We start from the raw sequence: 15,534 nt of genomic DNA on the forward strand, positions 1-15,534 counted from the left end.
GTGTGTGTGTCTGTGTGTCTGTGTGTCTGTGTGCTCATTATCTAAAACTTGAATAATGGGCAAGTGAGATGGCTCAGTGTGTGAAGGATCCGACCTCCAGAACCATTCTCAAGGTAGGAGAATACGGACTCCATAAAATGATTCTCTGGTCTCCACACATGAACTGTGGCACTGGGCATCCCCTAGACTAAATAAGTAAGTAAATAAGTGTAAAAAATAAAATGAAACTAAAAATAAAATACAGTTGAATAACTACAGAATGTAGTGCAGGATACAAGTCCTCGTAAATGAGAGACTTGGGTGCGTTTTGAGTTCAGAGTCAAGCAAATGATAGGCATGGCCAAACACTACATGGAACAGTATCTTAAGAGAAAGATGGAGGGCTGGAGGAGGCTCAGAAGTTTCGAGTGCTGGCTTCTCTTCCAGAGGACTCAGCTTCAATCCCTTTCATCCCTGTGGCAGCTCACAACCAACTACAACTCCAGTCGAAGATGAGCAGATGCCCTCTTCTGGCCTGTGAGGGCACTGGGAATTTGTATGGTGCACACACATAAATGCAGATTAAAAGGGGCGGGCAGGGTGGGGGGGGACTGAGGAGATGGCTCAGTGGTTAAAAGCACTGACTGCTCCTCCAGAGATCCTGAGTTCAAATTCCAGTAACCACATGGTGGCTCACAACCATCTGTAATGGGATCTGATGCCCTCTTCTGGTGTGTGTCTGAAGATAGCTACAGTGTATTCAAATACATTAAATAAATAAATAATTCTGAGAGAGAGAGAGAGAGAGAGAGAGAGAGAGAGAGAGAGAGAGAGAGAGAAGAGAAGAGAAGAGAAGAGAAGAGAAGAGAAGAGAAGAGAAGAGAAGAGAAGAGAAGAGAAGAGAAGAGAAGAGAAGAGAAGAGAAGAGGGCAAACAGCAGAGGAAACTACCGTGTCCCAGGGCAGCAGGGAAAGATGTGTAGGCCAGAATGGCTCACCAGAGATAATATCAGTGCTGGTCAGTGCTTAGGAGAGGCTGCGGATGAACTCACTTGTGAGCACAATGATTTAGAAGGTAGGTGCAGCACTAGAGATATCGGATAGCGAATAAGGACATGATGCTGGACGTCGTAGTCCTGTGAGTTACATGGGAAATTAGTCATGATTGGCAGAGTGACAGAGCAGTGGGACGTGTAGACACATATGAGAGGACTTGTTAGGGGAACTTGCTCACATGACGCTGGAGGTTAAGAAATCTCACAGTTTGCCATCTGTGAGCCAGAGAACCAAAGCAGAACCAGAGAAACTCCATCTAAGGCTGAGGGTCTGAAACCCAGGGGCCACAGGAATTTATCCTACAGTCCCAAGGCCAGAGAGCCCTGATCCATGGTGCCCGACAGAGCTCCCAGCTCCAGGATAGACAGAGTTTACCTTCCTCAGCCTGAATTTCCAAGAATTTCCACTGAAGGGCTTCTGTTGGGTACAGATAAGGCCAAGGTTCCGTGGAATTAGTACCCCTGGACATACCATTACGTTGTCTGCTTATTTTGAGACAGGGTCTCACTATACCACCCTAGCTGTCCTAAAGCTTGTTAGGTAAACAGGGCTGGTCTTGAATTCAAAGAGATCTGCCTGCCTCTACCTCTGAAGTGCTGGGTGTGCAACAACACCCAGGGGTTTTGTTTGTTTGTTTATCGTTTTATTTTATGGGTACAGGAGTTTTGCCTGCTTAGACATCTGTACACCACATATGTGCCCAGTGCCCTCGGAGGCCAGAGGAGGATGCTGGATCCTCAGGCACTGGAGCTACAGACAGCTGTGAACTGCCATGTGGGTGCTGGGAATTGAACCTAGGTCCTCTGGAAGAGCAGTTAGTTCTCTGAACCACTGGGCCAACTCTCCAGCCCCATTTCCCCTGTCTTTTTATTTTTATTTCATTATTTTACAAGTATGAGTATTTTGCCTGTATGTCTGTCTATGCACTGTATGTATGCATCTAATGTCAAGGAGGCCAGATGGAGTTGGATCCTCTAGAACTGAAGTTACTGACAGTCATGAGCCACGATGTGGACACTGGGAATCAAACCCAGGGCCTCTGGAAGATCAACCAATGGGTTTTCTGTCTGTCCTGCAACTCACTTTGCAGACCAGGTTGGCCTCAAACTCACAGAGATCCATCTGCCTCTCCAGTGCTGAGATTAAAAGCATGTGGCGCCGGGCGTGGTGGTGCATGCCTTTAATCCCAACAGAGGCAGGAGGATTTCTGAGTTCGAGGCCAGCCTGGTCTACAACTTGAGTTCCAGGACAGCCAGGGCTACACAGAGAAACCCTGTCTTGAAAAACAAAAAACAAAACAAAACAAAAAAAGCATGCAGCCCCACACCCAGCTCCATGTTCTTAATGCTGAGCCATCTCTCCTGCCCACATAGACAATCTTTAACCAATGAAAGCTGAGAGCCAGTGACCCAGACCAGGCCAGCTTTGAGCCATGTTCCTCCTGTAGTCACTAAAGGGTGCCAACAGCAATGACCTGCTCTTTGGCCACCTGTTGTGGCCTTATCTTCCTTTGATAGTGCCTGGGACCAAACAAATGGCTATTATCAGGTCAGCTTTGGGGACCTCAGACTAATACAATGGGTTGGTTATTGCATCAGCGTGCTAATGAGTATGCTTCAGAAACAAGCCCACCCACAGGCTGTCCCCTACCACACACGGCTGCGCCCACGGCTGCGTGTCTAGACTACGTAGGAGCACGTGCACAGCCAACAGTCCTAGCACAGGAAAAAGCATTTCTCAGCTGTCCCCACCATCCTTCTATTTGTCATTCCATCCATCTGCTGTCCCTGAGAAACACTCACCCACGTCAGCTAAAATGGTACGCTGGGCTTGGAACTGGCTGAGGAAATGTCAGGCCGGCAGAACAGAGAAGAAAACCAAAATAGCAATTGTGTGGACAGCGCTGGTAACACAGATCTACCCTTCTGGATGGGGTGGAGGGAGCACAGGAGGCCTTTCCAGGGGCTGTGTCAAGAGAACTTGGAGGGAACTTTGGGAACCTAGCTGCTGGCGCGGGGCCTTCCCACTATCTTCTCTGGGGCACCTGGGAACTCTTGGCCCTTTCCTGGAACCAGCCACTTACATCAGATTCTGCTTCGTGCAACTCTGCAAGAGCAGTTTTTTTTGGTTTGGTTTGGTTTTGGTTTGTTTTAAGATTAATATTGACAGGCCTATAATACCAGCACCCAGGAGGAGAGGCAGGAGGATGGTGAATTCAAAACTAGATTCTATTACATATCAAGACCTTATCCGTCTTTAATCCCAGCACTTGGGAGGCAGAGGCAGGTGGATTTCTGAGTTCAAGGCCAACCTGGTCTATAGAGTGAGTTCCAGGACAGCCAGGGCTACACAGAGAAACCCTGTCTTGAAAAACCAAAACAAAAAAGACCTTATCACCCCAAAATTAAATAACCAGTTGCTATTTGTTTACCTGTTGGAGTTCTGGCCAGCCTTTCTTGTAGTAGTTAAGTAAAAATGTGTGAATTCTCAACTTGAGGCCAGTTGTAGGAGGTGCCCTCTAGGTCAGTGTGTGCCCACTCTGAGGGCTAGAAATCTGGTGTTTTCTCTCCCAGGGAAAGGTCATTCTAAACACACAGCTGTTTGGTTCTTAGGCTAGATAGTTTTACATTTATTTCACCCACCAAATATTTACTGGAATTTATTTTGACCTGGATATTGTCCAGGGCTCCAGCAAGGAAGCACCACCCTCCCTAGCCTCAGGGAGCATGCAGTCCAGCAGAGGGACAGGAGTTACCAAGGACAGCTATGGATGGAAGAAGATCGAACATGCTGCGAAGAAAAGCTGAACGGGCCGGCCACGGGCTCGGTTGGTAGAGTGTTTGACCGGTCAGCATACAGCCCTGGGTTCAGCCCCCAGCATGACCTGAAATCAATATCTTCAGCTACACAGCAAGCGTGAGACCGGGTCTTGCTTTAGAAGGGAAGGTAGAGGGGGAAGGATGGAAGAGAGGAGAAAAGGAAAGGAAGTGGAGATGAAGCCTTGGTCTGAGGGAGGTGGTCAGAGAAGGCTGACTCCGTGGTGTGCTGTACGACAAACCATCTGAGAACCGGAGCAAACCAGTTGTTTTTCATCTTGAGATTCCACAGGGTAACTGGGCTCAGGTGGCTCCTCTCCTTGAGGGCTGGTGTCACCTGCATCTTAATTGGCAGTTCACTCACCTCTGAGATATTGGTAGAGATGGCTAGAAAGTAGCTCAGCCTTGACTCTAGCTGCATATGTATCAAAAGATGGCCTAGTCGGCCATCACTGGAAAGAGAGGCCCATTGGACACGCAAACTTTATATGCCCCAGTACAGGGGAACACCAGGGCCAAAAAGGGGGAGTGGGTGGGTAGGGGAGTGGGGGTGGGTGGGTATGGGGGACTTTTGGTATAGCATTGGAAATGTAAATGAGCTAAATACCTAATAAAAAATGGAAAAAAAAAAAAAAGAAAGTAGCTCAGCAGGGACTACCTGCTGCCTTCCATGATTGCAGGGCCAGTTTATGGGGACTTTCAGTCAGGATAGGCAGACTTCCATGTGAGTGTGAATGTGTGTGTGTGTGTGTGTGTGTGCGTGCGCAGGCAGAATTTCACAGTCCAGGCTGGCCTCACACAATCTTCCTGCCTCAGCCTCCCAAGTGCTGGGATTGCTAGACCTCTTACCTAGTAGCTCAAGAGTTCCCAAGTCAAAGCTCCCAAGACATCTGGAGACTTAGCCTGTGTACTGGCTGGTTTTGTGTGTCAACTTGACACAGCTGGACTTATCACAGAGAAAGGAGCCTCCCTTGAGGAAATGCCTTCATGAGATCCAGCTTTAAGACATTTTCTCAATTAGTGATCAAACAGGGAGGGCCCAGTCCATTGTGGTTGTTGCCATCCCTGCACTGGTAGTCTTGGGTTCTTTAAGAAAGCAAGCTGAGCAAGCCAGTAAGCGGCATTCCTCCATGGCTTCTGCGTCTACCCCTGCCTCTAAGTTCCTACCCTGTGCGAGTTCCTGTCCTGACTTCCTTTGGTGCTGAACAGCAATGTGGAAGTGTAAGCTGAAAAAACCCTTTCCTCTCCAACTTGCTTCTTAGTCATGATGTTTTGTGCAGGAATAGAAACCCTGACTAAGACAGCCTGGAATTGCCTTTTGCAGTATTCTGTTGGCTGAATTGAGTTCAAGAGCTACTTTACAGTTTGTATAGGGACACCCATACAGGGCAGGGAACACTAGAAGCCATGACTCACTCTGGACTAGCCATCCAGAAAGCTTCACTGTGTATGTATATGGAGGTCAGAATAAAGAGAAAAGCCAGTAAGACGGTGTGAAGAGGGCCTGAGATTAGGATGCACTTAGGATGTGTGAGAAAAGAGTGAGGTGCCAGCTGAGTGAGCAAGGGCTAGAGAAGCTGGTGATGAGGTCAGCAGGCAGCCAGGAGCTGGACCACTTTGGTCCTACAAGCCAAAGAAAAGGATAAAGGATGTTAGAGTTACTGTCAGTGCGGCAGAAAGCGGGTGAGCAGATGTGACTATTGTTACACTACCTTCATCCTACAAGCCATGGAAGGGGATGCTACTGTTAGTGTGGCAGGAAGCAGTAGGGAGCTTAGCCACCACCATCACCCTCAATGCTGGGTTGGGTTTGAGTTGGAGCCTCTCACGGACCTCTCATGAAGACCTCCTAAGATCACCCTGCATCCTACTCTTGGGATTTTCCATATACCTCTGCTTGAAGCATTCTCCATGGCACAGGGTACATACCACATATCCTAAGGATCTGTCTTATTGACTGTCTGCCTTTTCCCTACAGAATGTAAACTCCAAGTGGGCAAGGATCTTTGCTTCAGCTGTGACCCATAACAAATGAGGAATTGTTAAACCAATCAGGCAAACCTCTGTCAGCCTAGCTGACTCTGTCACAAGGTTTGCTGTGTGCAAAGGCCTCAGCGACTACTGAATCAGTCTGAACTAGCTCAGCAGCAACAGGGTGGTTTTTATAGTTCTGTTCAGCTTGTATAGAAGACACCGTCCAGTAAGCAATTATGCAGGGCAAAAGAAAAAGAAAGAAAAAGAAGGCCTTGGAAGCAATCCAAACAGTGTCTAAAGGCCACAGGACAAACCCTCATTCACCTGATTTGGGTACACTTGATAAGCTGGCAGGAAACAGTGAACGGCCAGCATAACCTGGAAAGCCCTCGTTGAAGGAGGAGGGGCCAGGACAAGATGGAGGACAGCGGCTGCCTGCAACGGAAAAGCAGAAAACAAACCTGGGGACAGGAGGCCCTGTTTCCAAGCTGCCTGATCTAGAGCCACACCGGGAGGCGAGCAGGCTGGGAACCTCAGGGGCACTCCCAAGGTCGTGCCTGCAAACTGACTATCAACAGCTAGCATCTGAAGCCAGGCAGTGGTGGCTCATGCCTTTAATTCCAGCACTTGGGAGGCAGAGGCAGGTGGATTTCTGAGTTCAAGGCCAGCCTGGTCTACAGAGTAAGATCCAGGACAGCCAGGGCTACACAGAGAAACCCTGTCTTGAAAAAACCAAACAACAAACAAACAAACAAAAAAACCAGTTAGCATCTGTATTGGTCACAACATGTTTGTTTGTCTGTTTTTTAGACCGGATCTCATCAGGTAACTCAGCCTGGCCTCAAACTCAACAGCCTTAATGCCTCAGCCTCTATCATGCTTGAGGTGTGTGCCACCATCTGGGTTCCTTACATTAATCACAATCACACATAAAATAATACATCTCAATTTTTTTTTTATGTGTGTGGAAGTGCCTGCACGCATGCAGATGTGCCATCTGTGTGCCTGATGCTACTGGAGGCCAGAAGAGGGTGTCAGATCCTGTGAAACTGGAGTTACAGGCATCCAGTGTGAATGCTGGGAACTGAACCCTGGTCTTCAAGAGCAGGGAGCGCTTTTAGCAGCTGAGCCATCTCTATAGCCCCCGTTACGCATTTAAAAGAGCAATTATGTTCAGGGTTCTCACACGTTTAAGAAAAAAATATTCAACACAAAGAGATAGTAGCTCTGTGAGCAGGTTCATACTCTGTTACAGAAGCCAGCTTTGGACATAGGATGTTCTTGTCCTGATTGGTTGTTGTTGTTGTTGTTATCAACTTGACACATACTAGAGTTACCTAGGAAGAGGAACATCTAAGAAAATGACTTTATATAAGTTTAGGGATTTTTCTTTCTTGTTTTCGTTTTTGTTTTGATAAGGTTTGTCTGTATAACCCTGTCTGTCCTGGAACTCATGCTATAGACCAGGCTGGCTTCAAACTCAGAAATCCCATCCCAACCTCAGCTAACCTGCTTCGTCTCAGGATCACTCCATCTCAATACATGTTGCCTTGGTTCCTAGGATAGCTTCCAGTGGAAGGCCAAAGTGTTGGAGTTCTTTTTCTCATAACCAGGGTAACTATACAATTACATAAACCAGAACTACTCCCAGACAGATGAGGATGTATGGTCTATCCATTAACCCATATTCAACCCATCAGCAAACCCAGTTAGTTCTATTTTTAAAACACAGCCAGCATCCGGCCATTTCTCACCACCCCCTCCACCATCCGTCCAGTCCAAGCACCCATTGTGTCCTGCTTTATTTTTGCAAAGGCTCTTTAATTGGACTCCCCACTTCCACCCTTGCCTCCCACCCCCAAATCTGTTCTCTCAGCATCCAGAGCAAGTCCCCTAAAACATAAACAAGAACATGTTAGCCCTCTGCTCAGAGCTCTCCAGGGTTTGGGCTCTGGTTTGCATCTGTGTTGCCTGAAGGCACATATAGGAAAAAGACTTGGTCCCCAACACTGTACTATGACCTCTATGAGGTGCAGCATTGCGGAAGGCCCTTAGATCCTTGAAGCTGTGCCCTGAGGGGGCTCGTAGGACCCTGCTGGTCTTCCTCTTTTAACTTCTGGCTATGAGGTGAACTATTTGCTCTGCCCTGTGCTGGTGACACTTGCCACCCAGCAATCCACCCAAGTCCCCACTAAATGGGTCCACCTGATCCTGGAGTACGACCTAAACCACCCTGTACCCTGCCTACCTCCACCCTCACCTGCTCCCAACCCTGGAATTGACTATATAGCCTAGGCAAGCCTTGACAGCCTCAGCCTCCCAAGTGCTAAGGCAGCAGGAATGAGCCACCGTGCCTGGCAAAGCCTGTCTACTTTGGAAATTAAGTATCTCTGGAACTTCCCTGTGGTAATGTGAAGTTTGTTAATAGTTTCCTGATTCATTCAGAAGGAAGACATTCTGAGGTCTGTCTATAGCAGTAATCTGCTTCCATCTGTCTACATGGCTCCCATGTCTTCTCACTCCACACTCAGTCTACACTCAGCCTTCCTGGCCTGTGTCTTTGATGTCTACTCTGACTGAAACAGCAGGTAGCCTCAGGGCTTCTTCATTTCTTTCAGGTCAAATGTCCCTGGTCCCCTATCACTACCTTCACTTCACGCCAGTCCCTCTTCTCTTTAAGGAGAACAAATTGCCGGGCGTGGTGGCGCACACCTTTAATTCCAGCACTCGGGAGGCAGAGGCAGGTGGATTTCTGAGTTTGAGGCCAGCCTGGTCTACAGAGTGAGTTCCAGGACAGCCAGGGCTACACAGAGAAACCCTGTCTCGAAAAACCAAAAAAAAAAAAAAAAAAAAGAACAAGTTATGTTGTTATGTTTTTATAAAATGTGGTCACTGTAGGGCTGGAGAGATGGCTGAGCAGTTAAGAGCACTGACCCCTCTTCCAGAGGTCCTGGGTTCAATTCCCAGCAACCACATGGTGGCTCACAACCATCTGTAATGGGATATGATGCCTTCTTCTGGTATGTCTGAAGACAGCTACAGTGTATTCAGATACATTTTTTAAAAAGGCCACAGCCGGGCGTGGTGACGCACACCTTTAATTCCAGAACTTGGGAGGCAGAGGCAGGCAGATTTCTAAATTCAAGGTCAGCCTGGTCTACAAAGTGAGTTCCAGGACAGCCAGGGCTATACAAAGAAACTCTGTCTCAACCCCCCCACCACCACCAAAAAAAAGAGCCGTTCCCCAACTCAGAAGGGGTGAGTTTCCTTCCCTAGAGTATGGGCTGGACATGGATCATATCTCTTACAGAAAACAGCAGGATTGCCAGGCTTGGTAGCATATACCTTTACTCCCAGGGCTTAGTACTCAAAGTCAGAGGCAGGAGATCTCTGTGAGTTCCAGGCCAGCCAGAGCTACAGAGCAAGACCCTGTCTCAAATGAATAAATGAATAAATAAATAAATAAATAAAGTACCTGGACTAGCAAACTACAGTAATCTATAATTCAGCACCTGCATTAAAACTCACCCTAGCAAGCAGGGCGGGGTGGCTCACATTTGTAATCCCAGCCCTAGGCTAAGGCAGGAATATCACTCAAGGCCAACCTGGGCTGCCTAGTAAGAGCCTGTCAAGAGACAGAAAGGGCTAGGCAGTGGTGGCACACGCCTTTAATCCCAGTACTTGGGAGGCAGAGGCAGAGGCAGGTGGATTTCTGAGTTCAAGGCCACTACAGAGTGAGTTCCAGGACAGCCAGGGCAATGCATAGAAACCCTGTCTCAAAAAACAAACAAACAAACAAAAACAAAAAACAAAACAAAAAAACAACAACAGAGACAGAAAGCTTGGGAGAGATGACTCAGAGAGGTTAGGAGCACTGCACTGCTATTCGGAAGGTCTTGAGTTCAAATCCCACAACCACATGGTGGCTTCCAACTATCTATAATGAGATCTGGCGCCACCTTCTGGTGTGCAGGCATATATGCAGACAGAACACTGCATACATAATACATTAATTTTTAAAAGAGAAAAAGAATGGGAGACGCCATCCTCATCCCCATTCGGCAGCCAGCACTGACCACCAGATGGGCGACTGGTAGTCTTCAGACCGCTCCAGGGTCCAGCCTTAGAATCTCCCATCTGAAGGACAGAGAAAGCCCCCCCCCCCCCCCCCCCCCCCCCGCACATGCACTAGACCTTGTCGAAACCCTGACCCACAGAATCTCCAAGTTAGGCTCAGCTAGTTACCCAGTCGTAGGAACTGACCACTTCATTCAGTTCCTCTATCCAGCTTGAGATAAATTGTTTTTTTACTTATTTATCTGTTATCTGTCTCCACCTTACAGAAGCAGGGATTAGCCCGGCATGGTGGCCCGTGTCTACAATTCCAGTGCCTGGGAGGCTGAGACAGCAAGACTGGCACAAGTTCAAGGTTACCTCAGCTAGGTAGAGACTTCCAGACTAGCATGGGGGTGGGTGGGGAGAGTGGGGGGTGGGGGTGGGGGACTTATACCTCCAACCAAGCAAACTAAACAAAATAAAACAAAACAAAGGACACTGGTCTATTTTTTTCTAGCCTTAGTATCTAGAAAAGTCCCTAGCATAGCATGGGCACTTGGAAAATATTTGTTGAACAAATGAATCCTTGCTAATTAAAGAAAACTGCTCCGTACTATAATCCGCACACCTTCTGCTAAGGCATGTGACCTTTTCCTGAAGAAAGTGTTCTCTGCTGTGTTTTGGACTAGCTCCCTGCTAAAAAATATCTCTTGTCAGCCATCTGGAAAATGATAAAGTTGGATGCATACCTCCCACTATACCCCAGGAAATAGTCCAAACAGATCAAAGATTTAGATGCGATAAGACGAAGCTGTTACAGTCCTAGAAAAAATGCATGGCAGAATCCCGATGTAATTTTGGAGCCACAAGGCCTTTCTACCAGGGACTTGACCTTCTGCAGAAGGCAGAGAAGAAAAAGATGGGGTCATCTCACACTACATAAAACTTCTCCGCGGGGGAAACACATTCAGCATGAATGAAAGTCAAAGCTAAATGACAACCCAGGAAGAAAAACAGCAATTGAAACCACAAAAGGGTTGAACTTCCTGGTACACCAAGCATGCAAGTAAAGAAACAGACAGAAAAATGACCAAGAAATTGGGCAGTACCCGAATGTCAGACTGCTCCCTGAAGCAGTCACATACAAATGGCTCTTGATAAGACTAGACATCCAGCCTTCCTCTCACACACAGTGAGACAAATGTCAAATCTAATGACACTGAAAAACTATTTATTTCTCTCCTATCAGATGGGCAGAGAGCCAAAACCACAGCAATACAATGTTGGCTCAGTGGCAAGGACATGTACACTCGAAGTACAAATTGGCACCATTGAGCCTTATCCACCAACTTTACAACACCCAACAACTTACAAGACCAGGGGCCAGCCTTCATGGTGTGTGTGTGTGTGTGTGTTTACAAGATCTGTACAATTCTTAGGTCAGCAGAGAGGCTAAGGGTGTAGCATAATGATAGTTTTTGCCTATCTTATGAAAGGGCCTGGGTTCTATTCCCAGAACAGGAAATAATGGAGGAAGAGGAGGAGGAGGAGGAGGAGGAGGAGGAGGAAGAGGAGGAAGTAGTTATGCAGAAAAACAGACCAATAACCAGTGGGAAGAGGGGCATTTAGGTATTACACAGAAAAGGGAACTACAAATTGCCCTTAACAAGTGAAACTGTTAGCACTGACAATTGCATTTCTGGGAATTTATCCCGAAGACAGGATTGCATTTATGTGAAATGACACATACATAAAGTTACTCACTGTAGCACTCTCTATAGGAGCAAAACATTGGAAGCTACATAAGTGTCTATTACCGGAAGACTGATAACCCGAAATACAATGCATCCACGCAACACAACACTAGACAGGGTTTTTAAATTTTATTATAGCCATTGACTCATTCATGTGTGTGTGTGTGTGTGTGTGTGTGTGTGTGTGTGCGCGCGCGCGCGCGCGCGCGAGCATGAGCCACACCATGCCTGTGGAGGGGTCAGAGAACAACTTGTGGGAGCCAGTTCTCTTTTACCACATGGCTTCCAGGAACTGAGTTCAGCTAGTCAGATTTGGTAAAAAGTGATTCATGGCTTAGACCATCTTGTTGGCTCAGCTCTGTAATGTTAGAAAATAAATTCAGGTGGTTCGGCAGCTAAGAATGTGTACTGCTCTTGCACAGGACCCAAGGCTGATCTCAGCACACATGTAAAATGGCTCACCCCTATTACTCCACTCCAGGGGATCCAAGGCTCTCTTCTGGCCTCTTCAGGCACCTGCACACACACACACACATGTGACTCTCACACACACACAAAGTATTTTAAAAGAATACATAAGTATTTACCAAAAAAACCATAAAAGTTACACACACACACACAAAAAAAAAACCAATAATACTTGCATCCTACTGGCGTTCCCTCTGTCATGTGAAATAAAATCCTCTAATCTTGTGAGGAAGAAACTAACAGCATTGGCTAACTATGGAGGAGAGCCTGGGCAGATGAGACACCAATTTTGAGGCACCACATTTCTCTACATATATTATTATAATATTTGTAAAACTTTTTGGAATGCCACAGAACTTGCAATAACTGGCATACTCCTTTAGTTCTAAAAGTAGGTTCTTTCTCAAAATGCATGCATTCTGAGGAGGGTCAAAGCCTGTGAACTTTAGCCTTTTTTTTTTAAAATAACCTCTGAGATCCATCAGTCTGATCCTGTTGCCCCACCCTGGAGACCTAAGTGAACCAGCCCCTATGTGCTCTGTGCATTGGTTACAAGAGCTCACAGCTGCTGTTACTGAAAATGCCTAGAAGTCATGCCTTGCGTGTCAGTCACATGTGTTAAGTGGCCCCTGGCTTCAGGAAGCACTTCTAAGTGCTACTCACACCACAGACTAATAAGTAAGTCAGGGAGCTGAGAAGATAGTCCAGTGAGTTAAATATCAATGTTGAACAATCCTGAGGACCTGAGTTCAAATCCAGCTTCTATGTAACATGCTAGGTATGGTGATATGAAGTGAAAATCTGATCACTGGGGACACAAATCCAGGTGGATCACCAGAGTTTACTGGCTAGCCACAAGTCCCAATGAAAGAATTTATCTTCAAAAATAAGACACTTGAAGAACAATGCCTGAGGTTTACCCCAGGCCTAGACATACATACCTCCAAAATACTCAACTGATTTCTAAAAACATTTTTTGAAATAATTTATTTATTTCTTTAAGATGTATTTATTTAATGTATGTGAGTACACTGTCACTCTCTTCAGATACACCAGAAGAGGGCATCAGATCCCATTACAGATGGTTGTGAGCCAACACGTGGTTGCTGGGAGTTGAACTCAGGACCTTGGAAGGTCAGTGTTCTTAGACACTGAGCCATCTCTCCAGTCCTAACTTATTTATCTTTATTTTGTGTGCATTGTATTTTGCCTGCATATGTCTGTGTGAGGGTGTTGGATCCCCTGGAGCATCCTTGTTAGAGTTGCCTGAATTTTTTTTTTTTTTTTTTTAATTTGAGCCGGGTGGTAGTGATGGCACTGGCCTTTATTCCTAATGCTAGGGAGGCAGAGACAGAAGGATCTTCATGAGTTCAAGGCCAGCCTAGTCTGCTCAGATGCTCAAAGATAGAGGACAGTGACTGGTGGTTCATGGCTGTAAACCTAGCTGCTTGGGAGACTCGGGCAGAAGGATTACAAATTCATGAGCACATAGCAAGATCCCATCTCAATGTCTAAGAATCCAGAAAAGATGGAGAGAAAGATAAGACAATGCCATTTCTTGAGCACTGTATCTGCCCATCTTGAAACTGGAACTTTTTAAACATGTTGTGTGTATGGGGGAGGGTGTGTAGGTGCCACAGCATACAGTACTTATGGATGTTCAAGGACAGCTTGGCGGAGTCAGCTCTCTACTGTGTGGGCCGTTGAGGGTAAACTTCGGTGTCTGGCTTGGCAACAAGCACTTTGTACCTCTTGAGCCATCTCAGAGGTCCAGAGCTTTTAGCTTTTCAGCCCTGATTCCAACAGGGATGTTTCTTGGTCATGAAGGTAGTATGAAAACCACTGCTAATGCCATTCAAAGCTGTGTTTCTGCCATCTGCAACCATACAAACTGTTTAATAAAAACTAGACTAAGGAGAACGTTACCTTCATCACAGTTCCTATGTGATACCAGAGGCAGCCAGCTACACACTTCCAGCCAGGGCAGCTCAGTTTTGTCTCCACCAGCTGTGTAAACGGGGGAATGCAAGACTTGTGACAAGAGCTACGAACACATGCATGCATGTCAGCAGTTTGTCTTCTGGAGTCAGAGTAGAGCCCTTAATGATGGCTGCACCCCGTGAGTCCCAAGTTCAGCCCTTCCTCCACTGCTGCCACGGCCAGATGGTTAACCGTAGCTCCGAGGTTGTATTCCACTCATCTGGTGCTTCAGGAGAGGTGGGACAGACACCCGTGGGATCTGCAGATGGCCAGGATCTGAGCATCCTCAGGTACAGGAGGGGTGATGCTGGCCAAAGGCACTCTGACTCTTACACCTTTCTCTGTGGGGTCGCAGTAGAACCTGAAACCTCTTCTCCACTTTGAAGGAGGAATGAGGAAAAGAGGTGTTTTGACCAGATTTGAAAGTCTCTGCACCAACTCACAGAGACAGAGCTGCTGCCCCCTAGGGTGTTTTACAGGTGTTCCAAATGACACCTGCACAGTGAGGGGTGCCCAGGTTCCTGCCTGGCAGATAGATCGCTAGTACAGGGGTCTTTCTTCCTCTCTCCCAGAAGCAAAACCATGGTTGGAAGAGAAACGGTAACGCATCTTAAGTGTCCAGCCCATGGGGTAAGGCCTGGTAAGCAAGGAGAGTAAGGAGAAAAGGGAAGAAGGCAAAACTGAGAGAAGAGGAAATGAAGAGAGGGGGCTAGAAGGGGAAAGATGGAGATACAGAGAAGAAACAAGACAACGACCAGCCATTGAAAATTTCCCCTAGACCAAGGACTCCCTGCAATAAGACAGACAGGCCCAGGCAGTGAAAGGCAAGGACAAGCCTACCTCTTCCCAGTCAATTTAGACAGCAGCACACAGACCTTGTGCCAAGACTTTCTTGGCTAAGGGGCTTCCCAAGGGAGGGTCTAGGCCCTTCCTTCTGTCCAGCAGTCATGTTAGTACCACAGAAACCACCTTTTCACCAACTCAGCTTGTAACTTCCCCCTTTCCCCTGTTGTGTACAAAGGTAGACTTGATTGTTAATCTCTCCCACATAGGAGTGGAGCTCCACAGTGAGGTGAGAGGGCGCTATCGCTCAAGGTCGCTGCATTCCCAGCCCAGCCCCCCCCCCCCCCAAGAAACCATCCGCTGCCCAGCCTCCCAGCATAGCTGCTTGAGCAGGTGGACGTCGTCATGCCTGGGCTAGCTTTCTCTTGTTTCAAGGTTTGTCATTGCTTCACCTAGAGGAAGCAGGGCCCTTCATCCAGCAAGTCCTAGCTCATGAAGCCAAAAGCCACAGGAACCCCAGGGTCACCAAGAGCAATGAGTTCTCAGGACTGTGCCCCAAGGCGTATCTGACCTCAGGCCTCTGGTACTGGGTTTAGCTCACCCACCGACCATTTGCTCTAACCACTTGGTAAGCTTTGCCTCCTCAAATCCTGTCTACCAAGACAGAAC

The sequence above is a fragment of the Mus musculus genome, chromosome 2 (genome assembly GCF_000001635.26).
Source record: "Mus musculus strain C57BL/6J chromosome 2, GRCm38.p6 C57BL/6J".
NCBI classification, from domain to species: domain Eukaryota; kingdom Metazoa; phylum Chordata; class Mammalia; order Rodentia; family Muridae; genus Mus; species Mus musculus.